The following is a 6,892-nucleotide window of genomic DNA, read 5'->3' as shown; positions in this document are numbered from 1 at the left end:
TAAGAACACAAAAGTAGTGGGGCCAGCCCAGTGGCACAGCAGTTAAGTTCCCATCTTCCACTTAGGCAGCCTGGGGTTTTCCGGTTTGGATCCCGGGTGCGGACATGGCACCGCTTGTCAAGCCACGCTGTGGCCCACATAGAAAGTAGAGGAAGGTGGGCACGAATGTTAGCTCAGAGCCAGTCTTCCTCAGCAAAAAGAGGAGGATTGGCAGCAGATGTTAGCTCAGGGCTAATCTTCCTCAAAAAAATAAAAAATAAAATAAAATAAAGAATACAAAAGTACTCAGTATAACTGACATATTTGGTGCTTAAAAGATGCTTTTTGTTTAATATACTGGGATAGAGTATATTTTAAATTTTCCCTAGAAACTGCCTCTGTTATTCACGAACTTTCTTGCCTCTTGTTATTTCTCATTTCTTACTAGCCCTATAGCAAAGAAAATGCCTGATATTATAAACAGAGCTGGGACCACAATGTTTACCCAGTGATATCATAAAACAGGGAATTATATATAGAGATTAGAACTAAACAACTATAGTGAAAAAAGCATTAGAGGAACCCTGAATAACTCTCTTGAACTCTATTACCAACATAGATAATTTAAAATTTATAGTGGATTAGCTGGAAATAGGTTATACTGACCAAAAAAGATACTATAAATTAATGTGACTGAACTTTAGTTTAAATACACAATTTTAATCAGTAAAATTGAATGGCCTTAGTCTGGTGGAATAATCATTTGACTTGATTCCTGACCGCACTATTTGTTCACAATATTAGTTTAGGCGGGTCGATGAATGTTCTACGTGAGGACAGCAGTGTTGCAACTGACAAGAAAAAAGAGCTTTTCTTTAGGACATGCATCTGGCTGCTGAGTCTAGTTTCTCAAGAGGACATCATGGTGGTGGGGCCGGCATGGTCTAGTGCTGCTCCCAGCTTTAGACTTTGAGAACTTGAAATTATTAATTTCTCCATTGGTTTGTCTCTTTGGAGTTGTAGGTTAATGAAAAAATTTGCAAGAAAATAGTGTATGAACTAATGTACAATTTAAAAATACATAACGTAGAAAGAAAAATCTTATAGTATACTAAAATTCCCAGGAAGTGAATATACTTGGAAAGACAAATTTACTCTAAAGATGCTTGGTGAACATGGAATGAGGGAAAGATAAAAGTCTCATGACTTGGAAGGAATTAAACCTATTATTTTGATTCTTTATGTTCTAGCATACATTTCTCAACATTTTGTTATAAAATTACTATTAACTTTGATTATTATTAAGTAAACTGTAGATTAAAACTGAAGCTTTTTCTAGAAACTTTTTAAAGAAAATAGTAAATCTGTGATCAGTCCTAAAATTTGAAATGATTCCCATATGTTTACTAACAAAATAATTATAATAATATAACCTATTTTTGCCAACAATGTTTATACTTTGATTTTTCTCACAGTAAGATGTCTTTTATTTTGCTTTGTTTTTGAGATGATTCCGTAAGACCTGGTTTTTGTGTTTTGTTTTGGAAAGACAAAAATAAACATAGAAACAAAACTTCCCACAGTGTTCTTACATCAAGTTATCACTCAGAAGCCAGTAAATTAGTGGAGTTGTTTCTGCTTCTTGGTTATTATGAATACTTGGATACAAGCTTTTGTGTGGACATATTTTTTTCAATTCTCTTTAATATACTTAGAAAATACCTAGGAGTAGATTGCTGGGTCATATGATAACTAAAATTTTGAGGAACTGCCCATAGCTTCTTCTTGGTGGTGCCAGTTTCTCATACTCTCTTTGTTTTTGAGAACTATGACAGTTTTGAAGAGTACGAGTAAGGTATTTTGTAGAAAGGCCCTCTATTGGGATTTTTCTGATGCTTTTCTCACTATTAGACTGAGTTATATGTTTGTGGAGGAAGTCACAGAGGTAAAGTGTCATTTCCGTCTCACATCCTATCAAGGTTATATACAATCCACATGATTTATCACTGTTGAGGCTGATCTTGATCGCCAGGCTGAGGTAGTGTTTTTCAGGATTCTTCACTGTCAAGTCCCTCTTTTTATTTCCTCTTTCCCGTGTTTTTTTGGGAGGAGACTATAGGTGCAGACTAACTTAAGGAGTGAAGACTTGTGTTCTTCCAGTTGTTTATTTCTTCAATCATTTATTTATTTCAGTATGGACTCATGGATATTATAATCTAATAATTCTTTACTTATTTTGTTGCTTTTTCCAGCTTTGGTCCCTGGAATATAAAACAGTTCTATCACCCCCCCCCCAAATTTCCCTCATGCCTCCTTATGATCAAACAATTCCTAAAAAGCAGACATGTATCCACTGATTTGTTTTCCATTGCTACAGATTTTCCTTTTCCAGAATGTGAAATAAATGGAATTTCTTATAAATTGACTATCTTTTATGTAGCCTTTTGAATGTGGCATTGGATCATCTTATTGTATCCATCTGCAGTTGTTCATTGTTTATTACTGAGTAGTAGTCCATTGTATGGTTTCATAATATATTTATTCATTCAAAAGTTGGAGGATCTTTAAGTTCTTTCCTGTTTGTGTAGTTATGGATAAAGCTGGTATAAACATTCATATATAAGTTTGTATACAAGTATAGGCTTCATTTGCTTCTGGATAAATGCCTAAGAGTGGTATTACTGAACCATAGAATATATGTATGTTTAAATTTATAAGAAACTGACAAAATATTTTCCAAAGTTGACTACACCACCTTATGTTCCCACTTGGTACTGTCAGGTTTCTTTTTAACCTTTCTAACAAGTATGTTTTAAAATCTCATTGTAGTTTTAAAAGCATTTTTCTAATAACTAATCATGTAGAGCATCTTCTCCTGTGATTATTTGCATTCGTATATCGTCTTTGGTGACGTCACTGTGCAAATCATTAGACCAATTTTTAATTGCATGTTTTATTGATGAGTTTTGAGAGTACTTGTATTTTATGGGTAAAATTACTTGTCACATATACATTTTGAAAATACTCAGTCTGTTATTTCTTTTCCATTCTTATCAGTCTATTTCAAAGACAGAAATTCTTGAAGGATTGTGCTTTTGTTATTGTACCCAAGAAATATTTGCTTAAAACAAGGTAAAAATATTTTCTTATATGCTTTCTTTGAGAATTTTTATAGTTTAAGTGTTACGTTTAGGTTTATGGTATAGTTGTATTTAATTTTGTATATTGTGCAAGGGGCAAAGGTCCTTCCTTCCTTCCTTTCTCCCTTTCCTTCTTCCTTTCTTCTGTCCTTCCTTCCTTCTTTCTTCTGTTTCACTCACTCTCACTCTCTGTCTCTTGCTCTTGTGCTTTCGCTCCTTTTTTTTTTTTTTTTTGAGGAAGATTAGCCCTGAGCTAACATCTGCTGCCAATCCTCCTCTTTTTGCTGAGGAAGACTGGTCCTGAGCTAACATCCGTGCCCATCTTCTTCTACTTTATATGTAAGATGCCTACCACAACATGGTTTGCCAAGCAGTACCATGTCCACATCTGGGATCCGAACCCCGGGCTGCCGAAGTGGAACGCGCAAACTTAACGGCTGAGCTACGGGCTGGCCCCTGTGTTTTCTCTCCTTTTGTCTCTCCTGACCTCTCTCTCTTTTCCCTTTCTCCCTTCCTCTTCCTTTTTTCTTCTTTTCTTCCTTCCTTCCTTTCTTCCTTCCTTCTCCCTCCCTCCTTCTCTCCTCCTCTCTTTTCTTTTTCTTTCTCTTTTTCTTCCTTCCTTCCTTCCTTTCATTATGAAATTTAATCGCACAATCTTTCATTTCTTTGAAAGACTATTTTTTCCTCTATTCAATTGTTTGTGTATATTTGTGAAAAATATATTTAGCATATATTTGTAGGTCCAGTTCTAAATTCTGTTCCTTCTCATTGATCTGTGCATCTATCCTTTAGCCAATACCATATTCTCTTGATTACAGCTTAAAGTAAGATATTGTAAGTCCAAATATCTTCTTTTTCAAAACTGTTTTGATTATTCTGATTCACTTTCTTTCCACAAAAATTAAAAAATATGTTTTCCTATTTCTAAAAAACAGAATCTGCTGGGGGGCCAGCCAAGGGCATAATGGTTAATTTCATGCGCTCCGCTTTGGCAGCCTGGGGTTTGTGGGTTTGGATCCCAGGTGCAGACCTCCTCCACTCATTGGCCTTGCTGTGGTGGTGTCGCACCACAAAAGAGAGGAAGATTGGCACCGATGTTAGCTCAGTGACAATCTTCCTCAAGCAAAAAGAGGAAGATTGGCAACAGATGTAAGCTAATAGCCAATCTTCCTCACCGAAAATATAAAATGTCTACCGGGATTTTGATAGGGATTGCATCGATTCTACGAATTAGCTTGGAGAGAATTGACATCTTTAAAATGTCAAGTTTTCCTGTTTCCAAACTTGGAATATCTCTTTATTTACTTAGGTTTTCTTAGAATTTTTTAAAACAGTGTTTTGTAGCTTTCAGCATACATAGCATGTATATTTTAGATGCAGAAATATTTTGTGTTTTAGTAATACTATCAGTGTGCTATATTTTATATGTCAAATTTTAATTGTCCATTTATAACATATAAAAATACAATTTCTGCTTTAATATTGATATTGTGTCCTGTGAGCTTGCTATACTCACTTCTTAGTTTCAGAAGCTTTTTTAGTAGGTATTGTGAGATATTCTAAATAGAGAATCATGTCATTTGTGAATAGAGAAAATTTTATTTCTTCATTTTTAAATTATGCACCTTTTATTTACTTTTTCTTGTGTTCTTACAGTGGCCAGGAACTTTAGTACAATGTTAAATAAGAGTGGAGAGAAATCACATCCTTGCCATCTTTCTGATCTTTGAGTGAAAGCATTCAGTCTTTCACAAGTATAATGTTAACTGTAGTTTTTTACTTTGTTTATTTTTGTAGAGGCCCTTTATTAGGTTAAAAATGTTTCCTTCTCTTAAGAGTTTGCAGAGGGTTTTATCCTGAATGGTAATTGTAGTTTTTTTCCATTCTTTTGTTGCATTCAATTGAGATGATCAATCATATGTTGTTCTTGTCTTTTTAATAATTCTGGCTCAAATAATAAGAAATTTTCTTCTTTTCTAATTTAAGACCCTCAGCACTCATTTCACTTATATTTTCCAGTTCTTTTTCTAACACTAGTTAACAAAATGCAATAATTTTGATGTATAAGCTTTCTCTTTCCCATTTGACTCATGAATTGGATGTCTGAAGCATACTGTAATCTGGATCTAGATTGAGGTGTAGTGGCATTAAGTATTTCACAATGGTGTTTAAGGAACGTTATGACACTTCTACAAGAAAATACCTCAGCTGAGGCCATCACAGGATCTCTACTCAAGGCAGATGTAAAAGGAGGGAATTCTGCACCTGACATGGAGATTCATTTGCTTGATAATGTGGAGGTCTAAGAGTCTAAGTCTCCCAAATCATCAACATTTCACTTGTCTGATGTTTAGCTTTTCCCATCAAATCTTACATTTTACATAAGAAATTTCACATAAGAGGTAGGACAGCTGTGTATATAGCAATACTCAGGACCTGACTCTGACTGATTTTCTTCTCCTTTTGCCCTGATCCACATGGCATTGAATATTTGAAATTATTTTAAGGCAGTTACAAAAGCGTACTCATTTTACGACCATAATTCAAGCCAAGAAATTACAATTAGACTTTCAAACTTTTAATTACTAAGTTCTGTAATGCAGGTAAAAATGGACAACCCATCCCACATTCCTGGCATTTCATATGCCCATCCTAATAGTGTGGGGCAACAGTCCCACAGTCCAAACAAAGCTTTGTCCTTGACTGACACTTCCTTCTAGGCATCTGTTTCCCTTCTGGTATCCAGAGATACCAAATATCCTATAATTCAATGCTAATTCTCACTGGCTTTCAATAAATTAGATATTAAATCCTGGTTTCTAATATCAGTTACTACTGTATTGATCAGATTATTAGTTGCAGACCATCAAGTTCTTTCTTTTTAGCTTAAGCAGGAAGGGGTTTACTCAGTCATGTTACATATCAAACCTAAATGGAATGACAAAGTAAAATTAATTTGTAGAAGTTGAAAAGATATTGCACATAAGTATAATAATTACATGTAAGCAAAACAATAACATATGTATTTAAATGACACAGAATCATTGTGCCTCTATAAGAAGGAACATATTTTTGACATAAAATAAACAGAAACCTGTAGAATATTTATTTTATTTTTGCATTTATGTTATAAATGTTTTTGCTGGGAGCTTTTATCACAAAGTCATATATAGGACTCTTTTGACTGGTAGTTTGGTTGAACAGCCAAGCGTTTTTTGAACTGTACAAAGGATATACTTTGATATCATGGCTACCACACTGAAATTATTTAGGAACACTAGTGCTGCTAGTACACTGGAGTTTATAAAGGTTGGTATTTATATCAAAGTTGTTTTCTTTTTGGGTGAAATCACTGAAACGATGTTCTTTGATATTATCAAGCAAACCTGCCAACTTCAAATTTGTAACTTTTCATTTTGTTCTCTTATCTCCTAACTCAGTGGGTTATGACCTGGAATCAAGTATCTTCTCAGACCCTCTTCCTGTTATAGATATGGATCAAATAATCACATACACATGTGAATGCTACTGAAAAGTATGGGCAGTGTTTTGTAGATAGTGATGGTGAAAGAATATGGTGGTGAAAAGCTCTCCACATATAAGCTATTAAAAATGCCTTGATAATTAATGTCTAAGTATGACCCCCCTATGATGAGAGAATGATTAACTCAAAATGTTCTGTGTCTTTTTAAGGCTTAGCTAATGTGAAGAGCAATAATTTTGTTTTGAAGAATTTGAAAGTGAAATATAAAAATGGCAGACAAGGTTATGGT

The sequence above is a fragment of the Equus quagga genome, chromosome 16 (assembly GCF_021613505.1).
Source record: "Equus quagga isolate Etosha38 chromosome 16, UCLA_HA_Equagga_1.0, whole genome shotgun sequence".
NCBI lineage: Eukaryota > Metazoa > Chordata > Mammalia > Perissodactyla > Equidae > Equus > Equus quagga.
Note: the sequence above shows the minus strand (reverse complement) of the source record.